The 16,027-nt window shown below is 45.3% G+C and overlaps 1 pseudogene; it reads right to left on the bottom strand.

The window, feature by feature from the left end:
• Positions 1–1,404: 1,404 nt before the first annotated feature.
• Positions 1,405–2,885, bottom strand: LOC124654516 (annotated as a pseudogene).
• Between the last annotated feature and the right edge of the window lie 13,142 nt (positions 2,886–16,027).

The following is a 16,027-nucleotide window of genomic DNA, read 5'->3' as shown; positions in this document are numbered from 1 at the left end:
GGGGTTGGTCTTGGTTCCTTGTGTACCTTGGTGAGCTCCTAGTCCTCTGCAACTTCTTCATCAACGATCAGACCCGCGGCTTCGGTTCGGCGTGAGTGGATCCATGGCGGGCGGCAAGGCGTCTCTAGGCGAGCTCGGTGCAATGTGTAGCTCGTCTCTTTCGTGTCCATTTGGCAGTCTGGTTCCTGGACGGTTCTCTGCTCAGGGTGAGCTTTTTCAATGATGGCGGTGCGGCGCCCTTCGAGCCGGGGTGAGGGGGCAGGGGTCCCTCTCCTTTCATGGAATAGAACGCTCAGGCGATGGCTTGCTTCTCCTGGTGCAGTTAAGGACGGCCACTCTGTTGACGACGCTTCTTCTTCGAGTACTCCCTTCGACGCCCCCTGGTGCTTCGCTCTCGGTTGAAGGGCATCGAGGACTCCAGCTTCTTTTCTTGTGTTTCTCCTTTGTTTTGTTGTTGTCTGTGTTGCTTGTAAGCTGCTCCTCTACATCTTGTACCAAACCTAGCCGTATGGGATTTATTAATTTAAAGCTGGGCACGTTGTGCCTACTGTTTAAAAAAAAACTAACGTGATTCCGATAAGAAAAACAAATCTTGGAGGAGGCCGGGATTCTTGGTAACCAGCTACCCGAGATAACCGGTCAAGTTGACGAGATCCTCAAACAAAATTTGAAATTCATACGCGATAGTGTTCAAACATTTTGAATAATATCTCGGAGAAGTGAGTTGGGGGCGGCCGGACTAACCAACGGGTCCAAACTCGAATCAAATTCAATTGTACCGAGATTTTCTTGCACAACAAACCCATTTACCTAAAGGGGAGAAGGGTTTGAGATTTCTAGTTACCGGCCTGTAGCCAGGGTGTCGTTATTTTTCAATCGAAAACCAAATCCCTGTCTAAAAATAGCACGAATCACGAAGAAATCTATTGGTCTAACGTATTTATTTCTGCCGGTTGTAGTTAATGTGCATACACTGAATCTCGGTGGCAACTTCATATGCATATAAGAAAATATCAGCCCTGCAACCCATAGCTAGCACAAATCACGATTCAACTAAACAACTAATGAGATTACTAAGAATTAAGCTACTTCTCAGCAAATGAAGATTAGCAAAAACTTTGTTTTTAGGTATCCAGAGGGGAAGGACACGGACCAGACAGCATTGATCTGTGCCCGGATCATGCCCAAGCAAGACCCCAAGACTACCGGACTGTACAAAAACAAGGAATGCAATGCAGCAACTGTTTTTTGAAGACAAACATGTCTACCTTCTTCAGGACTAGCGCATGAAGTAGACGAATGGCCCGACCCGCCATGAGTAAAATTGTCCTAACCACAGGAAAATAATAAAGAGCACATACACGGAATCCATGGCCATGCAACCCCGATCCCCAGACACAGTTCGTCGTCGGCTAGCTGATCGGCCGGCCGCATCACCGAGTACATTCCCAAGAAGAACCAGATCAGCAAATGGCCATGGCGCCACAGCTAGCTAGGAATTACAGTCCTAAACAACAGTAAATAAAAATAATATAATAATAAAGAACGAAGGAACGCTCGATCACTACAGCTTAACCTAATTAAGCTAGCCATGCACGGCCGCATGCAGGAGGGAAGTTCAGACGCGAACCTCGCTAGCTAAGTAAGAAAGCACATGCAGGTCAATATACCTAGCCAGCCACGGTGGAACTTCAGCTGACTCTGACTGGGGCCGGGATGCCAGATGGGCGGAGCTTTCTTTGCATGCGGCGCCGGCCGGGCCGGAGGATCAGATGCTGCCGGGCGGCGGCTTCTTGCCGAGGGTGTGCTTGTTGTTGTGCATCCACACCTTGAGCACGTGGCGCTTCACGCCCACCTCGTCGCAGAACTGCTGCACCGCCGCCTCGTCGTGCTTCTGGATGCGCCACCCCACGCGCTCCGCGAACGCCAGCATCCGCTCCTTCTGCTCCTGGCTGAACTTGGTGCGGAACCGTTTCCGGCCGCCGGACCCGGACCCGGAGAAGTACCCGCCGGAGGGACCAGCACCGGCGCCGAGGGACATGCTGCTCATCGGGCCCACCGCCGACATGGGCCCGGCCGCCATCCCACCAGACATGTCGTCGCCGTCGTCCCGCCCGCTGTGTGACGTGGACGGGAGCGCCAGCGGCCGCGGGTGTCCTGCGGCTGCCGCCGCCGCTGCCATGTGGGGGTGATGGTGGTGGTGGCTGTGCGGCAGGTAGCCCGCCGGGGTGCGGTAGTACGGGGAGAACTGATGGTGCGGGGGGATGGCGCCATAAGGCAGCGGGGAGAAGGGCGAGCCCTCGGCGCCGCCAGCGCCGGGGAACTCGGACTCCCGCCGGTGGAAGTTGCGGTGGCAGCCGCACGCGGCGCAGCGTAGCGCGTCGATGCTGCCCTCCTCTCCGGCGGCGATGAACTCGCCGCACCCGTCGACGGCGTGCCCCCGATGCCCACCGCGTGGTTCTTGAGGCACTCGCGGTACCTGGCGCCGCCCGCAGCCTTGGCACGACCGCCCGCCTCGCCAGGAGGCTTGTAGGGCGCAATCCCCGCGCCGCCGGCTAGCCCCGTCGATAGCGGAGGGGTCTCGTAGCTCGAGCTCACCGGCATCGGCATCTCCTGCATCTCCTCTTCGTCGCCGTCGTCGTGGTCGTCGTAGTCCATGCTCACCGACGGCCTGCCTGCCGCCCAGCTACCCGCGACGTTTGTCTAGGCTAAGCTCTTGGTTTGCTTGTGTTTTCTCGAGAGGAGGCTAAGAGAAGGCTTAGCAAGGTTAAGAGCGGGATGAAGGGATAAGAGATCGACGCAGGAGAGAGTGTGGACACCATCTGGCTAGCTGCCAGTTTTGACGCGCCGCTCAGGCTCAGGCGCTCAGCTAGCTGCACCAAAGCCTCGGCCTGCACCAGCCCCTACCTAAGCTAGGGTGATGTGATGATATAACTCTCTTTATCCCTGTAGCGAACTCGCTTTCTCTACTGTTCACTGCCTCCCTCTCAATCGATTCGCACTTGTCTGATCTCTCTCCCAGCGTGTATGTTCTTTTGCTACGTGCTCGTGCCTTTGCTCTCTGGCTGTCCCTCTCTACGCTGCCCCTTTCAACTGGTTTGGCTCCAATGCCTTTGCTTTTAAATTGAGGTTTGTAATATTTGATTGTGACATTTGGTCTTTCTTATTTCCCATTTTGTACCTGGATCTTTGCGTGGCTAATATGTACTCCATCCGTTCATAAATAAGTGTATGCCTAGTTTTTTTAGTCTAACTATTTTAACATTGCCAACATTTTGCAAAAAATAGCAAAATATGTGATATTACGGTAGTACATTATGAAACTATATCCAAGATGAACGATAAAAAATTTGTGTCATAAGTGTAGCTAATTTTTATAAGAAAATTGGTCAAGTCTACTCTCTCCCTCTGGAAAAAAAAATCACAAATATTTGTGAACGGGGGAGATATCATTTGAAGACCAGATCAAATAATAGTGCTAGGAAGAGCTTATCATAGGCTGTGAGAAAAAAAAAAGTAACTTTGTACCTTCCTTGTGACAAATATCAGAGGAAAGTAGATTAAACTTCAGTTTTCTATGTATGTTACACATTAATGTTACCCATCAATTTGGTGAACTCAGTGTCCCGCTTGTGTGCACAGAATGTCTAATCATCCCCCATGTGCCTTCAGGAGCTGAAAAGCATGAAGGCCATGCTGCTCCAATGTCAAAACCCCTTGGCGTTACCCTGCCCGCTATTTGTTTCCAGCTCAACTGATGTAACCAACACTAGCCATTTCCAAGAGCATCGAAATGCGCAACAGGTTACTTGGAAGTCCTAATTAAGTAGTACTCCTATCCTACTGCATGGATGATTACAAAATCTTGGCTGTACACCACACATTACATCTCCATAGAAGATCTTTTTATCCTTTACTGAGCGTAGCAGTAGTACTAGCAATATGCAAAAGATTGTTGCACCCCCTCCTGCCTAAAATAAGATTAATGTGCATTTGGAGTCTCTCTTATCCCCTCTCCCGTGCGACAGTCGAGAGAGGCGATTTTGAAAGTCGTCGGTCGTTCCCCCCCCCCCCCCCCCCCCGTTTCTCCGGCGCCGCCGTCGGTTCTCCTCCTCTCCTCCATCCGCTGTAGCGGTGGGAGAGGGGGGGAACCGCGGATCTGGTGTCCGGCTTGTAAATAGGGCGTGGACGTTGGTGGCTGGCGGCGGCGTCCGAGTAGGAGCGGCGTCGGCGTGGTCATCCATTTGGTCTCTGCGGATCCAGCTCCTCCTCGCTGGTGCTGTGTGTAGCGGTGATGGATCTGTCGGAGTTCCTCCGCGTGGATGGCGTAGCGACGGCGCCGTCTTCGCCTGGTGGGGATCCTGTCCTCGGGCTTTCGGTCGACGCGCCGCCGTTTCCTCCACCGACGATGCGAGGCTGCTGAGGTACGTGTTCTGGAGGGTGCTTGGACGCTGGATGTCGGAAGGAGAAGGTGACCTAGGAGCGGGATGGTGGCTTGATGGTGGTGGTCTCGGGCGCCTGTTTGGATGCCTAGACCTGGAGTGGCGCGAGCTCGACGCGTCGTGCTGACCGATCGTTCATCGTCTTAGATCCAGCTTTGTAGCTGGTGGTTGCAGCGGTTCAAAACGCCTTTGGCTAGGGGCTCTTGCTGCTCCTTCTGTTGGTTTAGATGTGTGGTTCTTCCTGGTGTTCTCTTCTTCCTTCTTGCTTGTTCATGTGTTCGATTTTGTGCTAAATCTGTACTTGTTCTTGTTTGAATGAATATATGCTCTTTAATCTTGATACGTCTCCGACGTATCGATAATTTCTTATGTTCTATGCCATATTATTGATGATACCTACATGTTTTATGCACACTTTATGTCATATTCGCGCATTTTCTGGAACTAACCTATTAACAAGATGCCGAAGTGCCGGTTCCGTTTTCTGCTGTTTTTGGTTTCAGAAATCCTAGTAACGAAATATTCTCGGAATTGGACGAAACGAAGACCCAGGGGCCTATTTCGCCACGGACCTTCCAGAAGACCGAAGAGCATACGAAGTGGGGCCACGAGGTGGCCAAACCACATGGCGGTGCGGCCAAGGGGGGGCCCGCGCCGCCCTGTGGTGTGGGCCCCTCGTTAGCCCCCCGACTCTGCCCTTCCGCCTACTTAAAGCCTCCGTCGCGAAACCCACGAGGCGAAAAACCACGATACGGAAAACCTTACCGAGACGCCGCCGCCGCCGATCCCATCTCGGGGGATTACGGGAGATCTCCTCCGGCACCCTGCCGGAGAGGGGATTCATCTCCCGGAGGACTCTACACCGCCATGGTCGCCTCCGGAGTGATGAGTGAGTAGTTCACCCCTGGACTATGGGTCCATAGCAGTAGCTAGATGGTTGTCTTCTCCTCACTGTGCTTCATTGTTGGATCTTGTGAGCTGCCTAACATGATCAAGATCATCTATCTGTAATACTCTATGTTGTGTTTGTCGGGATCCGATGGATAGAGAACCATGTTATGTTAATTATCAAGTTATTACATATGTGTTGTTTATGATCTTGCATGCTCTCCGTTACTAGTAGAGGCTCTGGCCAAGTTTTTGCTTTTAACTCCAAGAGGGAGTATTTATGCTCGATAGTGGGTTCATGCCTGCATTGACACCGGGACGAGTGACGGAAAGTTCTAAGGTTGTGATGTGCTCGTTGCCACTAGGGATAAAACATTGGCGCTATGTCCGAGGATGTAGTTGTTGATTACATTACGCACCATACTTAATGCAATTGTCTGTTGCTTTGCAACTTAATACTTGGAAGGGGTTCGGACGATAACTCTGAAGGTGGACTTTTTAGGCATAGATGCGAGTTGGATGGCGGTCTATGTACTTTGTCGTAATGCCCAATTAAATCTCACTATACTTATCATGACATGTATGTGCATTGTTATGCCCTCTCTATTTGTCAATTGCCCGACTGTAATTTGTTCACCCAACATGCTTTTATCTTATGGGAGAGACACCTCTAGTGAACTCGTGGACCCCGGTCCATTCTTTTAATACTGAAATACAAATCTGCTCGCAATACTTGTTTTACTCGTTTTCTCTGCAAACAATCATCTTCCACACAATTCGGTTAATCCTTTGTTACAGCAAGCCGGTGAGATTGACAACCTCACTGTTTCGTTGGGGCAAAGTACTTTGGTTGTGTTGTGCAGGTTCCACGTTGGCGCCGGAATCTCTGGTGTTGCGCCGCACTACATCCCGCCGCCATCAACCTTCAACGTGCCTCTTGACTCCTACTGGGTTCGATTAAACCTTGGTTTCTTGCGAGGGAAACTTGCCACTCGTGCGCATCACACCTTCCTCTTGGGGTTCCCAACGGACGTGTCAATTACACGCATCAAGCAAATTTACGGCGCTGTTGCCGGGGAGATCAAGACACGCTGCAAGGGGAGTCTCCACTTCCCAATCTCTTTACTTTGTTTTCGTCTTGCTTTATTTTATTTACTACTTTGTTTGCTGCATTATATCAAAACACAAAAAAATTAGTTGCGAGTTTTACTTTATTTACTGTCTTGCACTCTATATCAAAAACACAAAAAAATTAGTTTACTTGCATTTAGTTTACTTTTGTTATCATGTCTAGCTCTGTACCTGCTACTTCTTCACCTGAGGAATTAGTTTTTACTTTTAAACAAGGGGATGAGGAAAGTTTTAAAGATGCTTGGTCTAGGATTTTTACTTCTTATCGTAAAACTGAACCTCAAATGACTCTAAGTTTGCTCCTTAGTAATTTTTATTTTGGTCTTATGATTCGCTATAGATATGCCTTGGATGCTCTAGTGGGAGGAGATTTCCTTCATTGTAATGGGGATCAAGCTTTTAATGCCATAAAGAAGTTGGTTGCATCACATGATTCATCTAATAATATTGATTCATCCCTTATTAGCATTCATAATAGATTAAATACTCTTGAGAGAAGTGCATCTCGCTTAAATGAAAATTATGGATACATTCGTAACCGTCTTGATCAAGTTTTAGTGAACTCTGAACCTTCATTGTGGAAACCTACTATTAAAATTGTCATAGGTAACCAAACTCTTCGTGCTAATTGTGATATTATGACTGAATTTTGCCTAATGCCTAAGGGGATTCGGAAATCTTTGAAACTTTGGGAATTCACTGAAGGGGGAGAAGGAATAACTCTTATTGATAACTCGTTATAATTCCTAAAGGGATAGCTGCGGGTGTGCATACAACCATTCTTGGGATAACAATATCCGTTGATTACCTTGTCATTGAATGCGCAGGAACAGGACAAATCACACTCGGAAGATCCTCGCTGAAATTATTGGGAGCAGATCATAGACGTGAGAGAAGGCACCATAAAATTCACCTCTACACCCGGGGTAGTCATATATTCCCTAAGCCAAAGAGTAAGGATAAGAAAGGTAAGGGTAAAGCCCAAGGTAATGTCAATGCTTCATCTCTCGATGTCACTTGAGATACACTTTTACGCGCCTAGCCGAAAGGCGTTAAAGAAAAGCGCTTATGGGAGACAACCCATGTTTTTACTCCAGTATTTTTGTTTTAAATTTGTGTCTTGGAAGTTGTTTACTACTGTAGCAACCTCTCCTTATCTTAGTTTTGAGTTTTGTTGTGCCAAGTAAAGTCTTTGATAGTAAAGTAAGTACTAGATTTGGATTACTGCGCAGTTCCAGATTTCTTTGCTGTCACGAATCTGGGTCTACCTCCCTGTAGGTAGCTCAGAAAATTAAGCCAATTTACGTGCATGATCCTCAGATATGTACGCAACTTTCATTCAATTTGAGCATTTTCATTTGAGCAAGTCTGGTGGCCTAATAAAATCCATCTTTACGGACTGTTCTGTTTTGACAGATTCTGCCTTTTATTTTGCATTGCCTCTTTTGCTATGTTGGATGAATTTCTTTGATCCATTAATGTCCAGTAGCTTTATGCAATGTCCAGAAGTGTTAAGAATGATTGTGTCACCTCTGAACATGTGAATTTTTATTATGCACTAACCCTCTAATGAGTTGTTTCGAGTTTGGTGTGGAGGAAGTTTTCAAGGATCAAGAGAGGAGTATGATGCAATATGATCAAGGAGAGTGAAAGCTCTAAGCTTGGGGATGCCCCGGTGGTTCACCCCTGCATATTCTAAGAAGACTCAAGCGTCTAAGCTTGGGGATGCCCAAGGCATCCCCTTCTTCATCGACAACATTATCAGGTTCCTCCCCTGAAACTATATTTTTATTCCGTCACATCTTATGTACTTTGCTTGGAGAGTCGGTTTGTTTTTGTTTTTTGTTTTGTTTGAATAAAATGGATCCTAGCATTCACTTTGTGGGAGAGAGACACGCTCCGCTGTAGCATATGGACAAATATGTCCTTAGGCTCTACTCATAGTATTCATGGCGAAGTTTCTTCTTCGTTAAATTGTTATATGGTTGGAATTGGAAAATGCTACATGTAGTAACTCTAAAATGTCTTGGATAATTTGATACTTGGCAATTATTGTGCTCATGTTTAAGCTCTTGCATCATATACTTTGCACCCATTAATGAAGAAATACTTAGAGCTTGCTAATTTGGTTTGCATATTTGGTTTCTCTAGAGTCTAGATAATATCTAGTATTGAGTTTTGAACAACAAGGAAGACGGTATGAAGTCTTATAATGTTTGCAATATGTCTTTTATGTGAGTTTTGCTGTACCGTTCATCCTTGTGTTTGTTTCAAATAACCTTGCTAGCCTAAACCTTGTATCGAGAGGGAATACTTCTCATGCATCCAAAATACTTGAGCCAACCACTATGCCATTGGTGTCCACCATACCTACCTACTACATGGTATTTATCCACCATTCCAAAGTAAATTGCTTGAGTGCTACCTTTAAAATTCCATCATTCACCTTTGCAATATATAGCTCATGGGACAAATATCTTAAAAACTATTGTGGTATTGAATATGTACTTATGCACTTTATCTCTTATTAAGTTGCTTGTTGTGCGATAACCATGTTTCGGGGACGCCATCAACTATTCTTTGTTGAATATCATGTGAGTTGCTATGCATGTCCGTCTTGTCACGAAGTAAGAGAGATCTACCACCTTTATGGTTGGAGCATGCATATTGTTAGAGAATAACATTGGGCCGCTAACTAAAGCCATGAATCATGGTGGAAGTTTCAGTTTTGGACATACATCCTCAATCTCATATGAGAATAATAATTGTTGCCACATGCTTATGCATTAAAGAGGAGTCCATTATCTGTTGTCCATGTTGTCCCGGTATGGATGTCTAAGTTGAGAATAATCAAAAGCGAGAAATCCAAAATGCGAGCTTTCTCCTTAGACCTTTGTACGAGGCGGCATGGAGGTACCCCATTGTGACACTTGGTTAAAACATGTGCATTGCAAAGATCCGGTAGTCCAAGCTAATTAGGACAAGGTGCGGGCACTATTAGTATACTATGCATGAGGCTTGCAACTTGTAAGATATAACTTTCATAACTCATATGCTTTATTACTACCGTTGACAAAATTGTTTCATGTTTTCAAATAAAAGCTCTAGCACAAATATAGCAATCGATGCTTTCCTCTTTGAAGGACCATTCTCTTTACTTTTATGTTGAGTCAGTTCACCTATCTCTCTCCACCTCAAGAAGCAAACACTTGTGTGAACTATGCATTGATTCCTACATATTTGCATATTGTACTTGTTATATTACTCCATGTTGACAATTATCCATGAGATATACATGTTACAAGTTGAAAGCAACCGCTGAAACTTAATCTTCCTTTGTGTTGCTTCAATGCCTTTACTTTGATTTATTGCTTTATGAGTTAACTCTTATGCAAGACTTATTGATACTTGTCTTGAAGTACTATTCATGAAAAGTCTTTGCTGGTGTTCGAGCGCGGCGGCCCGTCGTCGGGGAGGAAGCGGATGAAGATTTTCTCTCTGGGGCGGCGCGGTTCACCGAGTCCGATGCGCCCAAATCTCGGCCGGAATCAAAGTTGAGAGTGGCTGCGGCGGCGCCATCGAATCCTGGTCGTGAGCTGGCTAGGGCTCCTGCGACGAGCGGTTGGGAGAGATGACGGATGAGAGAGAGGTGTTCCCACCTTAATCACTAATTAACCGCTAAACCTGATACAGTAATAGGTGGGATGGGGTAATGAGGTTTGACCAAAGTGGACAGGTGTCATATGCCGAAGGGGTGCGCAGCTACCCCTCTGGTTACCAAGTTTCATCCGGCCATATTATTGATGATACCTACATGTTTTATGCATATTTATGTCATATTCGCGCATTTTCTGGAACTAACCTATTAACAAGATGCCGAAGTGCCAGTTCCTGTTTTCTGCTGTTTTTGGTTTCAGAAATCCTAGTAACGAAATATTCTCGGAATTGGACGAAACGAAGACCCAGGGGCCTATTTCGCCACGAACCTTCCGGAAGACCGAAGAGCATACGAAGTGGGGCCACGAGGTGGCCAAACCACATGGCAGCGCGGCCAAGGGGCCCGCGCCGCCCTGTGGTGTGGGCCCTCGTTAGCCCCCCGACTCGCCCTTCCGCCTACTTAAAGCCTCCGTCGCGAAACCCCCGAGGCGAAAAACCACGATACGGAAAACCTTACTCGAGACGCCGCCGCCGCCGATCCCATCTCGGGGATTCTCGGAGATCTCCTCCGGCACCCTGCCGGAGAGGGGATTCATCTCCCGGAGGACTCTACACCGCCATGGTCGCCTCCGGAGTGATGAGTGAGTAGTTCACCCCTGGACTATGGGTCCATAGCAGTAGCTAGATGGTTGTCTTCTCCTCATTGTGCTTCATTGTTGGATCTTGTGAGCTGCCTAACATGATCAAGATCATCTATCCGTAATACTCTATGTTGTGTTTGTCGGGATCCGATGGATAGAGAATACCATGTTATGTTAATTATCAAGTTATTACATATGTGTTGTTTATGATCTTGCATGCTCTCCGTTACTAGTAGAGGCTCTGGCCAAGTTTTTGCTTTTAACTCCAAGAGGGAGTATTTATGCTCGATAGTGGGTTCATGCCCGCATTGACACCGGGACGATGACAGAAATTTCTAAGGTTGTCTTTGTCTTGTTGCCACTAGGGATAAAACATTGGCGCTATGTCCAGAGGATGTAGTTGTTGATTACATTACACACCATACTTAATGCAATTGTCCTGTTGCTTTGCAACTTAATACCGGAAGGGGTTCGGACGATAACCTGAAGGTGGACTTTTTAGGCATAGATGCGATTGGATGGCGGTCTATGTACTTTGTCGTAATGCCCAATTAAATCTCACTATACTTATCATGACATGTATGTGCATTGTTATGCCCTCTCTATTTGTCAATTGCCCGACTGTAATTTGTTCACCCAACATGCTTTTATCTTATGGGAGAGACACCTCTAGTGAACTGTGGACCCCGGTCCATTCTTTTAATACTTGAAATACAAATCTGCTGCAATACTTGTTTTACTTGTTTTCTCTGCAAACAATCATCTTCCACACAATTCGGTTAATCCTTTGTTACAGCAAGCCGGTGAGATTGACAACCTCAGCTGTTTCGTTGGGGCAAAGTACTTTGGTTGTGTTGTGCAGGTTCCACGTTGGCGCCGGAATCTCTGGTGTTGCGCCGCACTACATCCCGCCGCCATCAACCTTCAACGTGCCTCTTGACTCCTACTGGTTCGATTAAACCTTGGTTTCTTACTGAGGGAAACTTGCCGCTGTGCGCATCACACCTTCCTCTTGGGGTTCCCAACGGACGTGTCAATTACACGCATCAAATCTCAAAAAAAATAAAAAGTAAGATTAATGTATAATTTTTCGAGTCGAATTCAAAGAAATATTAAAATGTTATAAATATCTACAATTCCAAATACATATAATATTTAAAATCATGATAACTATAATAATATTAATTTGATATTGTATATTTTTTCGATAAAGGATGTTTTATTACTTTGAAAAGCAATTACATCCAGCCTCTGCATAACCAGGATGCACACAACCGTTTAAGTGTCTCAAGTCAAAAGATGGAAAAAGAACTAGGCGAAATACATATTGAAGCGATGAATCATATAACGCCTAAGGTGAGGGTGGGACTTCAATCCGTAGACTATGCTGACACCCATGTAGGAAAAAGTATCCCTCGTCGTAGCCTCCAACCGTGTACAGAACTTCGTAAATAGGTCTCAATTCTCCACTCGCTGAAGAGGTAACCACAAACGGAGAATACATGTACATCTGTAGATGACCTGCAACAAAGAGCAATTTTTATCGTTAAAAATCTTGTCATTTCTACTTAGCCAAAGCGCTCAGATAACTGCTAGCGCCCCCATCCCAAGAAGCAACTTGAACCTTGAATCGATACCGTGAAGCCAATTGCCAAAGACATTGGCCACACTAGTCGGAGGATACAACGTAGATGCTACTTGGATGACTGACCATATAGATCTCGCAAATTGGCACTGAAAAAAATAGGTGTTTAATGGTTTCATCATGATGACAGAAAACACACCGTGTACTTCCGTGCCAATTCCGCTTAACAAGATTGTCTTTGGTGAGAATAACTCCTCGACGAAGATACCATCCAAAAAAATTATTTTTAATGGTATCTTCATCTTCCAAATTTTCTTATTATTATCAACTGGTATATCAAAATGAAGGATCACATTGTATAAAGATTTGATCGAGAAAGAGCCATCTACATGAAGATTCCATCTAAATTCGTCCGGTTCAGACGATAGGTCAATATCTCCCAGCCGTTGAATTAGGGTATTCCATGCCAATAGCCTTTGTCCAAGCAAAACCCGTCTGAATATCACATTCGGAGGTGAGGCAGCCATTACTGTGGCAATGGTATCACCTTTGCAACGAACAATACTATATAAAACAGGATATTGTTCACTTAAGGGTGCATTGTCTAACCAAACATCTTCCCAGAACCGTATATGTGCTCCATTCTTGATCGAGAAAGTACCATGGCGAAAAAAGATATTTTTTGTCGCCATGAGACCAGCCCAGAAGTATGAATCCTCGGGTTTCCAAACCACTTGGGATAGCGTCTTCGAGCCGATATATTTTCTCCGAAGAATAGTTTTCCAAATCCCATCCTCGGTAAGAAGCTTAAACAGCCATTTACCTAGCAGAGCTGAATTCTTGACCTTCAGGTCATGAACTCCAAGCCCGCCTTGATCTTTGGGACTACAAACTATACTCCATTTAACTAGTCGATATTTCTTTTTCTCGATGTCCCCTTGCCAAAAGAATCTGGATCGATAATAATCGAGTTTATGCAGAATTCCTTTCGGTAGTAGGAAGAATGATAACATATATAGTACCATATTTGTCACTACCGAATTAATGAGTACCAATCTCCCCCCCCCCCCCAGGGACAACAATTTACCCTTCCAACTACTAAGGCGTTTTTGTAATCTTTCTTCCACTATTTTCCATTCAGCAATTGTAAGTCTCCGATAATGAATCGGATTACCCAAATAGCAAATAGGAAATTGGCCTTGCCCACAACCAAACAACTCTGTATACAGAGTCGTATCATTTTGGGCATCACCGAAACAGAACAATCACTTTTATGGAAATTAATTTTTAATCCCGACAACTACTCGAAAGCTGCCAAAATTAATTTCGGATTGCCAGCTTTTTCGAGATCGTGATCCATAAATAAAATTATATCGTCGGCATATTGATGGATAGATAAACCCCCCATCTACCAGATGTGGGATCACACCTTCAATATGACCATCAGACTTAGCCCGCTCTATGAGTATAGCCAGCATATCCGCTACAATGTTAAATAACATTGGTGATAATGGATCCCCTTGGCGTAACCCTTTTCGTGTTTGGAAATAGTGTCCGGTGTCATCATTAACCCGGATTGTCACACTACCTCCATACACAAAATCATTTATTAGAGCACGCAATTCAGGGGAAAAACCTTTCATCCTGAGCGTCTGTTGTAGGATAGACCACTTGACCTTATCATACGCCTTCTCAAAATCTAATTTAAATTAACCCCATTTAATTTCTTAGTATGCATCTCATGTACCGTCTCATGCAAAACCGCCACTCCATCGAGGATATTCCTTCCTTGCATGAAGGCGGTCTGTGTTGGCTGAACGACATGATCCGCAACCATATTAAGTCTAATGGTGGCCACTTTCGTGAAAATCTTGAAACTTACGTTTAAGAGGCAAATAGGTCTATATTATTGAATCCTTTCTGCCTTATTAACTTTTGGTAACAAGATTACTTCACCAAATTTAGACGAAATAATTCTAGTTGTCCTATGTGCAGATCACTGAACAAATCTAGAAGGTCTGGTTTAATAGTATCCCAGAAAGTTTGATAAAACTCCGCTGGAAAACCATCTGGACCCGGTGCCTTGTTGCACTCCATTTGAAAATTTTCCTTCTGGACCTCTTCCTCACAGTAAGGTGCGGTTAGTAGGCCATTTTCTTCAATAGAAACTTGGGGTATGCCATCCGTTAAGTGCTCATTAAGAGAACAGGAACTTTTCTCCGGAGGACCAAACAGACCTTTATAATAATTAGTAATGTAGGATTTGAGTTGCTCATGGCCTTCAATCAACCCTTCATCTTGAATAAGAGAGTGAATACGTTTTTTCCGATGTCTCCCATTGACCAAGCCATGGAAATATCGCGTATTTGAGTCTCCTTCCAATATGAATTGGGCTTTGGAACGTTGATACCATTTGAGTTCCTCTTCGCGAAGAAGACTCGCCATCTGCGTATTGGACTGATTCTTAAATTCAATCTCATGCGGGGAGAGCGGTCTTACCTCCGCTATAGCCTCTAGCTCATCAATCACATTTGATAAGCGAGCCTTCTCTTTTTTAAGGATACCAGCCATATGGGCAGCCCAACCAGAGAGATGTTTGCGCATTGTCTGCACCTTATTATTCCATCTCAAAATTGGAGTGCTACCCCCGACCAGTCTTTCCCAAACCGTCTTAACCATCTCATGGAGCCCCTCTCGATATAGCCAGCTAAGTTCAAACAACGGCCGTTTACAAACAGGTCGGGGATTCCCAGTAGTTAGGAAGATAGGAGCATGATCAGACAATTTTTCAATACGTTCTAGTGCACGGACTGACACCATAGGGTATTTATCTTCCCATTCGGTATCCATCAACACGCGATCTAGTTTTTCGTATGTGGGTTCAGGCAAGCTGTTGGCCCAAGTAAACTGTCGACCGGACATAAACATCTCTCTTTTGTCAAGGCTATCAATGACATCATTAAACAATAAAGGCCTTTACTTTTCTCGTGAGGAAATCTTAGCAAATTGAAATCCCCTCTGATCAAAATCGGATAGGGATTCTCTTTTGTAAGATTTACCAACTCACGTAAAAAGTCAGCCTTAAAAGCGTCTTGGGCGGCACCATACACAGCAACTAGACTCCAAATGAAACCGTCAGCTTTATTCTGAATGTCGAGCTTAATGTGATACTCTCCATCAGAACTAGCTAAAACAGTCATGGTGTCTATGCAGACGCTAAGTAAAATGCCCCCAGACCTACCATGGGGCGGGCGAGAAAACCACTGAAAGTTAATCCCGCCTGACAATATGTCGAGAAAACTTTGTGAGGAATTCCGCCTACCTGTCTCCGATATAGCAATAAAGTCTAAATCATAATCTCTACAACCATCGGTGATGTGAGAATGCTTAGCCAAGTCACCAAGACCTCTGTTATTCCGAAACATGCCATCCATCGAGAAACTATTTTAGATTTAGTACTCTTTCCATATCTACGAGATTTCTTACCAGCCGACGATCGAGAACCACGTGCAGAAGCTTTTAGATCATAAACTGAACTAAGCTCCGAGTGTTCCAAATCGACTTCTGTAATATTACCAATTATAACCGAGAGAAGCTAACCATCTAGGATGTTATCCTCTTCATCATCGTCTACAATAGTAGTTTCAAGCCCAGTGGAGTCATTCGGAACAACCGTTAAACGG

This window comes from Lolium rigidum, chromosome 5 (assembly GCF_022539505.1).
Source record: "Lolium rigidum isolate FL_2022 chromosome 5, APGP_CSIRO_Lrig_0.1, whole genome shotgun sequence".
NCBI lineage: Eukaryota > Viridiplantae > Streptophyta > Magnoliopsida > Poales > Poaceae > Lolium > Lolium rigidum.
This window is presented reverse-complemented; position numbering and strand designations above follow the sequence as displayed.